Genomic DNA, 15,875 nt, shown 5'->3' with positions numbered 1-15,875 from the left:
ATGACCATTAATGAACAAATCGAGCTGCTATCGAGGTTGAACCACTGCCACATGGTGCTGCTGCTGGGGACTGCTCGGAGCTGGAGCGGCTGCTGGTGTTCGAGTGCATGACCAACGGCAACGTGCAGGAGTGCCTGGACGACCTCAACGCAAAGCCACGGACTGGGCGACGCGCGTTGGCGTGGCGCTGGGCGCGCCGAGGGGCCTCGAGTACCTCCACGAGGTGGCGGCGCCGCACATCCTCCACCGCGACATAAGTCCACCAACATCCTGCTGGACAACAGGTTAGGGGGCCAGGATCACGGATCTGGGCATGGACAAGTGCCTAATGAGACGGCGTGGCAAGCTGATCGAGCTCGCCGGCGCGCATGCTGGGCACCTTCGAGTACTTCGCGCCCTACCCTAGTACGCCATCGTCGGCAAGGCGTCGCTCAAGTCGGATGTGTTCAGCTTCGGCGTGGTGATGCTGGAGCTCATCACCGGCCGGCAACCCGTGCACAAGAGGGGCGGCACCGAAGCCGGCGGCGCCGGCTCTGACGAGAGCCTGGTGATGTGGGCAACGTCGCGGCTGCGGGACAGTAGGCTGGTGGTCACGGAGCTGCCGGACCCAGCGCTGAAGGGCGCGTTCCCGCCCGAGGAGATGCAGATCATGGCCCACCTCGCCAGGGAGTGTCTGCAGTGGGACCCCGAGGCCAGGCCCACCATGACCGAGGTCGTCCAGATCCTTTCCACCATCGCGCCCCTCGCCGACAAGCGCCGTCGCCACCACCTGCCCGCCGCCGCCGCCGCCTTCGCTCCGGGCTTCCACGCCGAGAGGCCGCGGGAATGCTCGGTGTGGGAGGACGGCGACGACGGCCGTCGCCGCGATCACCTGCACGGAGGGAACAGCAGCAACGCCAAGGGCGCCGTCGTGTCGGCCGAGGTCGCGGTTAATGTTGGCACGCCAGTGACGATGATGACGACGATGGGCCGGAGCTGGCGGTCGGCGGAGCAGGAGGAGGAGGACCTGACGGAGCCGCGGCTGGAGAAGTTCACGCAGCCGACGATGGCGACGAGCCTCTACAGGTGAAAGAGATCGGTCGTAGAAGAGATAGATAGATTAGTCAAAGTAGCACCTGAAACTCTGCTGCGATCCTTTGCGTGCATGGCATGGCGCCATGGTGGGATCGATCTATCTTTGTACAGGCAAAAACGTAATCAAATGAATTTGAGAAGCGATCGACAAGCGAGGCGTGACGGTCGATGCGCGGTATATGCGCGAGGGAGAGTGCATCGAGGTCAACCAGGTCATCTCCTTCCCATGCCATCTGGCTAGGGTTGACCACCTCATCTCACCACCATGCACGACCTGGTCGCATACGGGCCCTGCATGCAAAGCGGGGAGAAGGAGAGACATGCAGCGGCTGGATGCGATACATCTGGCACCGCGAGAGCTGCCGGATCCGATTCATGGTGGCCTCACCGCCATGAGGGCCCCAACCATGGTCATGGCGAGGAGATATTTAATGGACGCCGAGGGGAGGGGGTCGTACCCATTTCCCTACCTACCACCACTTCGACCAGGTCCGATTTGCACCTCACCCATCTCTTCGGGCATATATGGGAGAGAGCTAGGGTTTCCTCACCCCCTCCACCTCCGCCGCGTGATTCCTTCGGCTGGTGGCGCGGCAAGGTCGGTGGCGACGACCGATCCTTTGCTCAGATCGCTGGGGGCCCGAAGACCCGCAGCAACCCACCCACGACAATGGGAGATCGAGAAGATTCGAAGGACGGCGCGACACCTCTGGCCGCGGCGGGTTTGGGGGTGGGCGCAAGCCGCTGCCGCCCAACCAGACACGCCATATGGTGTGGCAGCGGCCGGATCCGTCGATAGCTGCACCTGTGAGTTCGAGATCTGCTGGAGGAGGTGCTGGAGACAGATGGGAGGCGGCGGCGTGGGCGATGGGAGGAGGAGCCAAGGAGTGGGAGACCCAAAAGACGGCAGCGTCCAAGGAAGCGGCACCACCTCCTACCGCTGATCCGACCATGACTCCGGCCGCCAAGAGCTCTGAAGAACGGTGCCTCAACTGCAACAATCCAGGTCATTTCACTCCTCGTTGCCCTACCATTCGTTGCGAGAAATGCAACAAGCTTGGTCATATGGATCAGTTATGTCAATCATTGAGGCCTTGGGAGTGTGTTCCTTTGCTGTGTGGATTTCAGTCCCCTGGACAGGGTTTTTTCTATATCCGTGATCTGTGTGCATCTAAACAGAACTTTGAAAAAACAAACAATGTGGTAATCACCATCATAGAGGGGGCTTCTACTGTGAAGGAGATTGAACATGAATTTAATGGTTTTTTTGCTCATAAACCTGGCAAAAAAAGTGGCGTTGTACTGCTCGCTCAATTAGCCCTACCCAATTCGTTATGCGGTTCCCTAATGCTAGTGAAGTGGAAAGAGCATGTTGTTATGGTAAACGTCTCCCTTTGAAAGATGGTTCTGTCATTGTTTGCATCACTCCATGGTCTGTTTCTGTGAGGGCTAAAGGAAATATGGAAAAAACATGGGTTCGAGTAAGAAATGTCCCCTTGGAAAAGAGGTGCTCCGAGCATGTTGCATATGCTGGGGGGCTGGTTGGTATAACTCTGGAAGTTGATGAAGCAACTTTGCATAAACCTGAATATGTCAGAATTTTACTTGGGTGCAGAGAGGTAAAAAAATTTCTCCATCCGCTGAAGGGATGTTGGGTGGACAATTCTATGATTTATTTTATGAAGTTGGGAAAGTTGTGTCTGTTGGGGGGTGGGGGGGGGGGGCGAGAACCAAGCCTCCATTGCTGTGGACAGCAGTGCATCCCCCTCATTCCCAAAGAAAGCTAGGGTGGATTCATACCCTGCTTCCTCTACTGAGCAAGGGGAGACTAATGCATCTATGGTGGGAAATCATTCATCCCAGAGTTATGACAAAAGTTCACAGAGACTGACTGCTGTTACTGAGAATGAAGAAGAGGCGGATAGTGATGAGGGGAATCATACTGAACTGCTAATTGAGTCTATGGCGAGAGAACATGATAAGGAAAAATGGCATATTATGATTCTTCGATAAACAACATTTCATCTGAAAACAATGATGATGAGGTGGAAAATGATGATGGGGGTGTGCCCCCTACCCCTGCTATCAACACTAAAAAAGGTGCTTGGGAAATCATCCAAACCCCTATTCCTCCTTCCCCCATGTTTCTTCAACATTATGATAACTCTCATGGGGCTGTGTTTCCTCCTTTGTCAGATTATGTGATCTGACCCTCTTTGCCTCACATTGTCCCTCTTGAAGAAGGTTCGACTGAGGAGGGGGGGGGGGAGAACTGCGGTGAGTACACTGTTGAGTCGCCCTCTAGGTCCCCCCTACGTGATCTGCTGGTGGCTGAAGACCTAACTTCACGCAGACAATTTGAGAAGCTAGAGAAGGTGGAGGATAGGGCTGCCAACAGAATGAAGAAACGCGATTTTGAAGGTAAAAAAATGCTCAACACTAAAAATCAGTTCTCGATCCTGTCTGATACTGAGATTGTGTTGCGTGCACCTCTTATGAGAGTAGAAATTCCTGATGATAAATTTTATACTATTGATGTCATTCGTGAACTAGAAATATCTAGGAATTTACTTCTTGATAAGAAAAATGAAAGAGCATCTCCTAGTATAACTATCAATGATGGGCTAGGTAATAACATTCCTTTGTCTTTAACTTGGAATGAAACCTATAAAGAAGAGGAGGAACCTTTTATTCTTGTCCAATCTAAGCAAAAAAAGAGGAAAAGCTAGCGAAGGAGAACAATGGTCGTTTCACCTCCTAAAGACCCTGTTAGACCCATGACTAGAAGTCAGAAGAGGGAGGGAGAGGGTAGGGCTGCTATGAATCCTGGCAGACCTACCAGGGTGAGAGATAAACTTGATCGTTATAAATTATTGGCATCTTTTGGAATTGTAGGGGGGCAGGTAAGAAAGGCATGTCTACCTGCCTCACTGACATGATTAATGCCAATGAGGTGGATTTAATTGGACTACAAGAAACTATGAAAAGTAACTATACTCCTTCTTTCTTTAGGAAATTGGACCCAAACCAAAAGTTTTATTGGGAGTGGAATCCTTCTAGGGGGAAGTCTGGAGGCATCCTTTGTGGTATTAATAAAGACAAGTTTGATATCCTTGAGGTGAAACATGGGAAATTTATTTTGCAAATTGACCTTTTGGATAAGAGTAAAAAATGTAATTGGGCCTTGATGGTTGCCTATGGGGCTGCACAGGATGAATACAAGCCTAAATTTATGGCAGAAATGTCTTCTATGTGCCATAAAACCTATATTCCCTACCTAGTGGGGGGGGGGGGTTAATATTTTGCGTCATAGTGGGAAGAAAAACAAGAAAACCCCCTTGTCTCATTTCTCTGATGTGTTCAATTCTGTTATTCACCTGCTAGGGCTGAGAGAGATTAATGCGTAAGGAGGTTGTTATACTTGGTCAAATAAGCAGGATCACCCTACCTTAGAAAAATTGGATAGGGTTTTGATGTCCTCGGACTAGGAGGACTTATATCCTCTCGTTTTTGTTCATAAAATGGTCAAAGAGATTTCTGATCATAATCCACTACTTTTAGGGGGGGGTGGCATCATCTAGAGCCCCTGGAAATAGATGTTTTAAATTTGATAATGCCTGGCTGAATAATCCAGACTTTCTTCCCCTGATGGCAGAGATCTGGTCCAAACCAATTTACACTAGTGATCGTATTCGTATTTTAAATATCAAATTGAAGAGAATTAAGAAATTCTTCAATGGTTGGGGGTCCAATATATTTGGGCAAAATAAGATCAGAAAAGATCTTATCAAACTTGAGCTGCAAGAATTAGAAAAACTTGAGGAAGAAAATGATCTCTGTGGGGAGGCTTATACTAGGAAGCTGGACATCCTAGTTGAGCTTAATAGCATGTATATTGAAGAGGAGATTCATTGGCATCAATTCTCTAATGATAGATGGCTTCTGAAAGGGGATAATAACACTGATTTTTTTCATAAAGTGGCTAATGGGAGACGTATAAAATATTCTATGATCACGCTGGAATGTGGTTCAGTGATTGTAGAAGGGACCAAGAATTTATTGTCCCATGCTACTGCTTATTATAGAGACCTACTAGTAAGATGCCCGTGCATTGTATGGAATAACTATGCATGTGTTCATATCATAGTTTTAAATAGCCGGCTATAGCTCCACTATAGCCTTTTCAGCAGGGTGTCCCGCTAAATGGTCGCCTTCACAAATAGCCCGCTATAGCCCGCTTTAGCCCGCTATAGCTGATTTGAAGGCCCACCGCTATTTTCCATAGCCCGCTATTTAAAACATTGATTCAGATTGACGTATGTCAGGTCATCCCATGTGTAACAAATATCAATATGCTTTTCCAAATATTCAGTTATGTTCCCGAGCTTACATGCATCCAAATGAATAGTAAATGTAAACAAATTTTCTTGTTCTTTTTTGCAAACATGTCGATCGAGTATTCTACTTGCATGCAAAATGTCTCAAAAGAACCAACATTAATGGTGTTTTGCAAAAAAAAAATCAAAAACCTTTAAAGATTGTGTTTTGGGTATTGGTTTAGAATATTTTTCTAGACCATCATGAATGTTATTTTTCACAAAAATGTTGCGCGCACCTAGAACAGTCGAACATGTTTGCTACCCAAAAGAGCAAGATTAGTTTGAATATTACTGGCATTATTTGAGCTCAGGAGCCAAGTTCATGTCTCGTCTTCCTATTTCAGCAAGCGCCCAATCAAAAATTGGGAGAACCTAGAATTATAAAAGAAAAAAAAACAGAACATATCCGTGCTGTGAATTTTCGAAAAAAAACAGAACATATCCGTGCTGTACATCGCTACTGTTGTTTGGCAACATGCCTGCTACTGCCTTCTTCTCCATCCCCACCTTCTCTAGAGATCATCAAACATGTCACAAAAATTACTGGTCAGGAAAGAGGTAAAACGAAAGTCAACATTACGCCAACAACACTCTTTTTATAATTGGTATGTCTTAAAATAGTTTCAAAAATTCCCTGCAAAAAAAACAGTTTCAAAAAATGAGACTGAATCATATGCTTATCAGACATATGTTGAGTTCAGTCTCAACTGACTGGCTACAAGTTTTTCAGGCAAGATACACATAGAAAGTTGATGCATGAACAGATATAAAAACAAGGAATAAGCTAATATTACATATTGAATCACTGCAATACCTGTGAAAGCTAAGCAGAGCCATCACATTCTCTAGATGGAGAAGTGTTTGCACCACAAAATCAAAAAGTTGATGCAACAAAATCTTCTCCAAATTATGGATTTTTGAAAATGAAAACAAGAAAAATATACATGTTTCGCTATTTTAGCTAGCTCTTGCCCAAGCAACATCATATATCTGCTTTGTAATAATATCACAAACTGTCAGTTTTAATGCAGCAAGCCAACAACCTCCTAGCCTAGCAAAAACCTGAGCATTATTAAGTCGGATTACTAAATATATAGTTAGTATTATGGATCAATCAGGCGGATACAACATAAAATTAGATTCCTAACCATATTTGGATGTGATTGGAGAGCACATTCCAAGCCCACATCAACCGAATGAAATAGTAGTACCACTGAAGGAAAATAATGAACATTTAAGGGAGATAAGCTATGTAGAATCCGACCATGAATTTTCTTTTTACCAAAGATCAGAGACACTGTTGATAAAACAATTCGAAGACACATATGTTATCTTACAAAAATAACATGAACGGCGAAGCAAGTAGCCAAGTTTCCTTTCTGAATGTTCTCTACACAAACTTCAGACCTGTAGACAGGATGGGATGCATAGAAACTGACCCTAGTAACACAGACTGAATTATGTACATACACCAAACTGTACCTCCATGACAACCATCAAGATCAGATCATGTCGTCCTTGAGACGAAGTCCGGCTGGAGATAACACAGGTTTGGTGCCCGTGGGTGACACTCCAGTTGTAGACGGCTAGGGGCCCTCGGGGGGCATGAGCAGAGCGTAGCCGACTTACAAGTGGAGGTTGGTGTCGGAGGAGACGGGGGATGCGGCGGAGGAGACAGCGAGGAGGAGGTGTGGTGGGACATTGGGCTGCTGCGGCAGAGGAGGAGGCAAAAGAGGCGCCGGGGACTGACAGTACCAGCGGCGTACTTGGCCCCTCGCACTGAAGCTTTGGTGAGCTGCAACAGCCACCTACTCCAAAAAGCAGGATTTGAGACCTTCAGGCGCAATGGCCGGAGGCAGTTTCCCGAGCGGAAGCACTCCTCGAGCCTCTCCAGCTTCAGATCCGGGCATGGAGCCATGCCGTCTCGGCCGAGACGACCAGTCACCTTCAACATCCCTCGAGAGGGAGGTGTCTTCATCACCGCAGGATGCCGAAACAACGGACGCCCATCCCCAAACAACACAACCAGGGCACCGAGTAGCTGGAGCACCAGAACCCGAGCACCCCGCCCGCACTGATCCGCCAACGACGCCGGAGTTGACGCCGCTTGCACGAGGAGAGGACCGGAGGGACTTATTCGAACGGCAGCGCTGCCCTCGCCTCACCACTGCTGCCAAGAACCAAAATTCTAGAAAATCCTAGAACTATACAACCCAGCCAGGCAGAGATCCGGGTTCCCTGACTCCTCCCCGCGCCTGCAAGACGCACGGAGGCAACGGGGAACCACGGCCTCGCCGGCGGGAGCCACCAGCCTGTACTTCGCCCCCTGTTGTTTTTTCCTAGAGAAGGAAGGAGAGGGTTCGAGAGAGCGGGGATTCCACCCTTGCTGGTGGGGAGTAATTTGAGAGGGCTTTCGGTCTGGAAGACTCGGCTTATTTCGCGACAGAAGGAGAACATTCAGACTTGGACACACCGCAGGGCGTTCGGGGACGCCGTGTTTCAACCTCAGCCCTATGATCCAGGTCAAACGGTGTAGATGACACAAAGGCAGACACACCATCATCACCAACTCACATTTTTATAGGAGTAGAGATTCGGACCGGCCCCTGGCAATATTTGTCACATTGATGCTTCCCTTTGGTCCCAGGATGAAAATATCATGCTTGAGGATAATGAATACCTGACACGTCCTTTTTCTCTTGAGGAGATTAAAACAACACTATTTGCGATGAAACCTAATCGAGCCCCTGGACCGGACAATATCCCGGTGGAATTCTACCAACATTGTTGGGATGTTGTGAACCCGGAGCTGTTCAACCTGTTTGTGTGGTTCTATGAGGGCAAGTTAGATGTAAAACGCTTGAACTATGGTATTATTATACTGCTTCCTAAATCAGCAGATGCTAGTAAAATCCAGCAGTATAGGCCTATCTGTTTGCTGCGTTGCCCATATAAACTGATCACTAAAGCCATGGACCTTAGGGCCGCAAAGTTTGCTAACAAGCTGTTTAGCATCCAACAAAATGATTTTATTAAGGGGAGACACATTGTGGACGGTATCCTATCTCTACATGAGGTGTTGCACTATACCCATGTGAAAAAAAAGGTCGGGGTAGTCTTTAAGATTGACTAGCAAACATGCCCGTGCGTTGCAACGGGAGAACACGTTCAAGTATCCATGCACCATGCTGTTGAAGAACACACTTCAAATGACTAATCGAGATGTTCCTGGTTGCCTCACTTGGAAGCTCGATCCCCTCGCTTCTTCTTTTGCTTGTATGCTTGTCCTTTCAGCAAGTTCGTGCCAGTCATCAGTCAAGGAGCCGCAACATGGTTAGATCTCTTATTTGTCTTGAGTGTATACTGAATTCAATTAATATAAATCTTGTAACGTTTTCTGATGAGAGGAGAAACTGAAATTTCTCAGTCCATAGATTTAGCAAAGCAATTAAAGTGAAACGTAACATTCCAACTATAAAAGATCACTTACAGTGGTGCATGTGCGATAGCTGGAAACGTCTTAGCCTGTTGAGGCCGACGGGTTCGTATTATATAGAGTTGGGGCGCACCTCCCAACCATAGCGCATACATTGTTGAGATTACATAAGAGAGGGAGATATTCAAGGAAGAGATAGAACTTGGAGAGAAAGGAAAATAATCTATCTCTATCTATCTATCTATCCTAACTACCTCATGCGCCGGGTGCACCATAGCATGTTTAACACCCTCCCTTAATCACAACTTCATTAAGTTGAGATTATGCTTGAATTCTTCAAAACTCCGTGTGGGCAAAGGCTTTGTAAATCCATCTGCAATCTGATCCTTCGAATGCACAAACCGAATGTCAAGTTGCTTTTGAGAAACTCTCTCTCTGACAAAATGAAAGTTTATCTTTATGTGCTTTGTTCTGGCATGGAACACAGGATTAGCAGAAAGATAAGTGGCTCCAAGGTTGTCACACCACACGCATGGAGCTTCTTTACTCTTCACCCCAAGCTCTTTCAACATAGACTGAACCCATATGGTTTCAGCTGTAGCATTTGTTAATGCTTTGTACTCTGCCTCAGTACTCGACCTAGATACAGTAGCCTGTTTGCGTGCACACCATGATATTAAGTTAGGGCCAAAAAAGACTGCAAAACCACCTGTTGAGCGCCTGTCATCCAAGCATCCTGCCCAGTCAGAATCAGAAGGCACTGACAAGGGTAGAAGATGACTTGCTGAAATTTAGACCTATGTTGAGAGTATGTTTAACATATCTGACTATACGCTTGGCAGCTGTCAAGTGAACATCAGTAGGTGCATGCAAAAACTGGCAAACTTTGTTGACATCAAAAGATAGATCAGGCCTGGTAAGAGTTAGATACTGAAGAGCTCCTACGAGGCTTCTATATTTTGTGCTATCTTCCTGACTCAAAGGTTTACCTTCTGCAAGAGACAATTTTTCTGAGCTGGATAATGGAGTGAGTGAGGGTTTACAACCTTGCAATCCTGCCCTTTTAACCAGATTAGTTGCATATTTTGCTTGAGAGAGATGAAGTCCATTATGATGCTTCTTTACCTCAATCCCAAGAAAGAAGTGCAAGTCTCCAAGATCCTTTAACGCAAACTCTGCACTCAAATCTTTTAAGAGACCTCTGATTGCCTCATCAGATGAGCTAGTCACAATAATATCATCAACATAGATGAGAACAAATATGCATGTATTGGATCTGTTATAAATAAATAATGATGTGTCTAATTTAGAGGGAACAAATCCAAGTTTTTGCATCTTGTGACAGAGACGAGAGTACCATGCCCTTGGAGCTTGTTTTAATTCATATAGAGCTTTATCAAGCTTGCACACATAAGAGGGAGCATTCTTACTTTCAAACCCAGGAGGTTGTTTTATGTACACATCCTCTTCCAGAACACCATGGAGAAACGCGTTCTGTAAATCAAGCTGCCTGAGACTCCAACCTCTGGAAACTGCAATAGACAAAACAAGACGAATAGTGGCAGCTTTTACCACAGGACTAAACGTATCCTCATAGTCTATGCCATATCGCTGTTTGAAGCCTTTTGCAACGAGCCTAGCCTTATAGCGGTCAATGGTTCCATCAGATCTCCTCTTAATTCTGAAAACCCAGTTGCAATCAATTAAATTTTTACCTTGCTGTGGTGGAACCAGGTGCCATGTTTTGTTTTTCTTTAGTGCCATGTACTCCTCATTCATTGCCTTCTTCCACTTATCATCACAAAGTGCTGCATCAAGGGTTTTGGCCTCATCTGGTTCTCCTGTGGAACAGACCAAACCGTATTTAGTTATATGTTTGTAATTTACGGGTTGAGTTACCCCTTGTTGCAGCCGTGTACGTCGCGATGGTGGAGCAGCAGAATCCGTAGCCGCAGAGGATCCAGGGAGCTGCGCAGGATCATCAGCTGCAGCTGCATCTGATCCCGAGGCGGATCCTGTCGCGGCAGCAGCTCCAGCGCCCGCAGGGTTGGCCGGATCTTCTGTGGCCTGCGGCTGAAGCGTCGCGTCTACGGTTGGCGCAGAGAATCCCGAGCCCCGCGCCTCTGCGCGCGCGCCGGTCGGCCGACCGCTCATGGGGGGACCCGCTGGGTCCTCGTCCGCCCTGGCACGTGCCGAGCCGTCGTTTGTACGTGACCGGTTGGGCGCCGTACCGCGCGCCACTCGGAGAAGCCCGCGTGTCAGGCGTGGGGACGTCGCGGCGTGAGTCCGGCGCAGAAGCGCGTGCGCCTACGCCTGTCCCCTCTGCGGTGGCTGATCCTGAGGAGGATCCGTCCTCCTACGCCGTTAGCGATCCCGAGGCGGATCCGATCGCCCGCGTCGCTGCCAATCCCGAGGCGGATCTGTCTCTTGCCACGGGACACATGGGATATAGCCCAAATTTTGCACCGTTTGCTTCGTTTTCTTCGTAGTTTTCTCCTGTTTCATCGACACAGGACTCATGCACGCCATTAGATGAGTTAGTCAACAAATGATCATCAACATTTTGTCCCCCTTGATCAAAGCTAGTGAGATGAGATGGCAAGAGAAGAATTTCTTCTCGAAGAAGTGCGCCGGCATTAGGGTGAAGATCAGCGAAAGGAAATTTAGTTTCATCAAAGACTACATCACGGGATATGTAAACACGTCCCGTGGAGACATCCAGGCACTTGACCCCCTTATGCTGAGCACTATAGCCAAGGAACACACACTCTTTTGATCGGAACATGAGTTTACGATTATTGTAGGGACGTAAGTTTGGCCAACAGGCACACCCAAAGACAAGAAGAGACTTATAGTCTGGCTTTGTGTGAAGAAGCCTTTCTACCGGAGTTTCATGATTAATGACACGACTAGGTAGCATGTTTATGATATGAACGGTAGTGAGAAACGCTTCATCCCAAAATTTAAGAGGCATGGAGGCGCCTGCCAAAAGAGCAAGGCCAACTTCAACAATGTGCCAATGCTTTGGTTCAGCTGACCCATTTTGCTGGTGAGCATGAGGGCATGACACGTGGTGTGAGATACCAAGTGTCTGGAAGAAGGAGTTCAACTTTTCGTACTCCCCTCCCCAGTCGGATTGGACAACAATGATTTTACTGTCAAATTTCGTTCAACTAGAGCTTGAAAGTTTTTGAAAACTTGAAACACATCAGATCGTTTCTTTAAGAGATATATCCAAGAGAATTTACTATAGTCATCGATAAAACTGACATAATAGTTGTGTCTACCAACAGAAGTAGGAGCAGGGCCCCAAACATCAGAAAAATCAACTGTAATGGTTTGGTAGAAATACTGGAAGAAATGGGGTAAGGCAACTGATGAATTTTAGCTCTCTGGCATGAATCACAAATTGTTTCATTATGACGCTCACCAACGAACGGGAGCTTATTTTTCCTAAGCAACCTTTCAACTAAAGAAAAAGAAGCATGTCCTAAACGACCATGCCAACGTGTGGATGAAAGCTTGATAGCACCACAAGCTTGTTTATTTTGTCTTCGAAACTCCGGAATCAACGGATAGAGGCCGCCAACGCATCTACCCCGATAGAGAATTGTCCTCGTTGCCTGATCCTTGATCAAAAAGAAGTAAGGGTGAAATTCGAGAAAGACATGATTGTCAAGGGCAATTCGATGAACAGAAAGAAGACTTTTGTTGGCACTAGGAACATGGAAAAAATTTCTAAGATGAATGTTGGATGAGGGGTACGAAATATTGAGTGACCAAAGTGATGTATACTCATACCTTCTCCGCTGGCGGTGTGGATTGATCCTTGCCACGGTATTTCTCCTTCATAGTGACCTTCTCGAGCTCGTTGGTGATGTGGTTGGTGGCTCCGCTGTCGACGTACCAATTCATGTCGATGCCATAGGAGCCATCGGCCGCCGCAGCGACTTTCTCCTCATCTTGCGAGTCGTAGTCGTCCTCCTCATACCTATACCAGCAGTCCTTCGCTGTGTGTCCGGGCTTGCCGTAGATCTGGCACCGGGGAGCGTCCGGGCGGTTTCTGCCACCGCCACCAGTGCCGCGTCCACGGCGACCACGGCCACCAGATTGGGGTGGTGTGGCACCACGGTTGCCGCCGCCAGACCTGCCCTTGTTGCGAGATGAGCCGCGCGATCGGGAGCCGCCGCCCCGCCCGCGAGTGGCCACGTTGGCAGAAGATTTGAATCCGCCGCCGCCAGATCCTTGGAAGTGAGCCATGCGCTGATCGAAGTTGGATAGCATGGCAAAGAGCTCATCAAGGGTTACCTCGGTGATGCGAGCGTCGGGGGCAGAGACAAGGGGCTGATAGTCGGCGTCGAGCCCGTGGATAATGTAGGAGGCGAGTTCGTTGTCGGGGATCGCCTTACCCGCGGCGGTTAGCTCATCGGCGTAGCCGCGCATGGCAGCGAAGTAGGAGGCGACGGAGAGGTTGCCCTTCTGCGCGTTGATGAGGGAGGTTCGGATGTTATTGATGCGGCTGGCGGACTGCGAGGAGAACATGCCGGCGAGCGTCGTCCAGAGCGCGCCCGCGGTGGTGACCGTGGTCACCATGAGCAGCACCTCGCGCGTCAGGTTGTTCAGCAGGTAACCAAGAACCTTCCGATCTTCCCGGACACAGATTGGGTGGAGTGGGTTGGGCGATGAAGTCTCCTTGCCGTCCTTGGTGGTGACAAGGAGTCTTGTCGGCTCCGGCTGAGTGCCGTCGACATAGCCGAAGACACCGGCGCCACGCAGCTGGGGAATGACTTGCGTGCGCCATAGCACATAGTTTGTGCGCGTCAGCTTCTCAGTCACCTGGCCATTGAGGCTGGTTTGGGAGGCGCCGGAGGAGGAAGACATGGCTAGGGCTAGATGGAGTTCGTATGGAGTTTAGATGGGAAAAGGATGGCTCTGACTACCATGTACGATAGCTGGAAACGTCTTAGCCTGTTGAGGCCGACGGGTTCGTGTTATATAGAGTTGGGGCGCACCTCCCAACCATAGCGCATACATTGTTGAGATTACATAAGAGAGGGAGATATTCAAGGAAGAGATAGAAATTGGAGAGAAAGGAAAATAATCTATCTCTATCTATCTATCTATCCTAACTACCTCATGCGCTGGGTGCACCATAGCATGTTTAACAGAGCAGATACTCCCAGTTATGATTCTGATCTAATAAAATGATTTTGATTCTTATTATAGCATGGTGAAACTTCATAAAACCTAGCAATGAAGCAAAAAAATAGAGTGGTTATCAACAAAAAAGAATTATAACTCTTAAATAGATTTGATCAATGATGCATAAGTGATTCTCTTTTCTTTTTTTATTAGAGAGTTCACTATAGAGAATTTTATTTTCTGTTGGAATCTTTCCGACAATGTTAGCAACAATCATCACACATTTACAGAAAAGCTGACTAAAGTAATGAGACAACATGTAGTTGCATGTACAACGTATTCACTCATGCTTACAGTGTCAGGGAAAAATGCTAACTGTTCCTTGTTGGTTTGAAGTAACAGCGAAACTTGAGGCTTCAAAAGACGTTGCAGCAATGTAACACTACTTCAGTGCTTTCAACCCTATCGACGCACGCAGCCTGTTCTATGAAGAGGTTCTGGCTCATGCCTAATCAAACTTAGAAGAAGAAAATCGTATCATATCTAGCTGCTAGCATTTTGCAGAAGGTACATCATTATTAGGGATTCATTCTCAAGTAAATTTCAAATTGAATAAACAAACCTGACAATACAACAACTCAAAAGCCTTCAGGGCGTCAACAACATTCATGAGGTTGCCATAGTTACTACTAAGTGAAGCCAACTTTAGGATCTCTCTTTCCTGAAGGGCATCAACAACATTCCGTCAGACCTTCAGACCTAAGAACAAGAAATTAGGACAGATACATTTCAGTTATTAAACACAAAAATTTGTGCACACTTCAGATTATGCAAAAATACAGCTTCAGGGCCGCAAGCTCATTCACCAAGGCAAGGCTATTCTCTTGAAAGGCTGCAACCTCCCCCACGCTCCGATGTCCTCCTTGACAACTCCTTCCATGAATTTACCAACGCCATGCAGTAGTTCATCGCCCAATAAAAAGAAGGGACACTAAATCTTGCCACCTGAACAATAAATTTACTTACTTCTGTTTTTCACACTGAGCAGCAGCCGCACAAACTCTTTCTCCTTCCTAACCAACTCCCACATCATCTCCGCCGCTGCCGCTGTGTCCTTCCATCTAACGACCTGAACCAAGAACCTCCAGTAAACCATCTGATAAGTTTTTTTGGCATTTGGTAGCAAATCTATTTTTTCCCACCTCATCATTTGCAATGATTGATGGTGTTTTTTTATCTAAATCATCTTTAAAACAACACTACAACAAATTATCCTTGCAACTCCCCACAATCAACCCGCTCCAAATAATTTAGAGAAATGTGCCACGATTTATGTAGACTAATTTCCTTTTCCAATCACATTGTCCATTCCAGTCCATTCCTGAATTTAGTGGTCACATAATTTATATCTTGCTTCTGAGTTCCAGAGGGGAGAGATGGAGATATATTATTCACAAAACTATCAGCAAACCCGTAGCACGGCATATTAGCAGTAGTAGCAGCAGCATTGCACGACAAACAGTAGGAAAGATGGAGCATCCCACGGGGAAAACAGTAGGGAAGCAACAACATTGCATGGCAGGAGGATGCACAGCCATAGTCGCACGTGAGGAAATTGTTCTGCAGGAGTGAGAGCAGCCTCCGCCGCACGTACTGTCTCTCCGTCGGAGGGAAGGGAACCAGCCGTGCTCGAAGACGATGAATCGTCGTGGTCGCTATGGTCCGGCAGCCTGTGGCTCGCCTCCTTGTGAATCGTCGTGGTCGTCGCCGTCCAGCCGCCTCGGGCTCCGTTCGCCTCCTCGTACATCATCGTGGTCACCATTGTCCAGCAGCCTCGGGCTGTC

General features: G+C 47.5%; 1 pseudogene; it reads left to right on the top strand.

Annotated features, from left to right (window-relative positions):
• Positions 1-1,069, top strand: LOC109748150 (receptor-like serine/threonine-protein kinase NCRK; annotated as a pseudogene).
• Positions 1,070-15,875: the final 14,806 nt, after the last annotated feature.

This window comes from Aegilops tauschii, chromosome 6 (genome assembly GCF_002575655.3).
Source record: "Aegilops tauschii subsp. strangulata cultivar AL8/78 chromosome 6, Aet v6.0, whole genome shotgun sequence".
Lineage (NCBI taxonomy): Eukaryota > Viridiplantae > Streptophyta > Magnoliopsida > Poales > Poaceae > Aegilops > Aegilops tauschii.
This window is presented reverse-complemented; position numbering and strand designations above follow the sequence as displayed.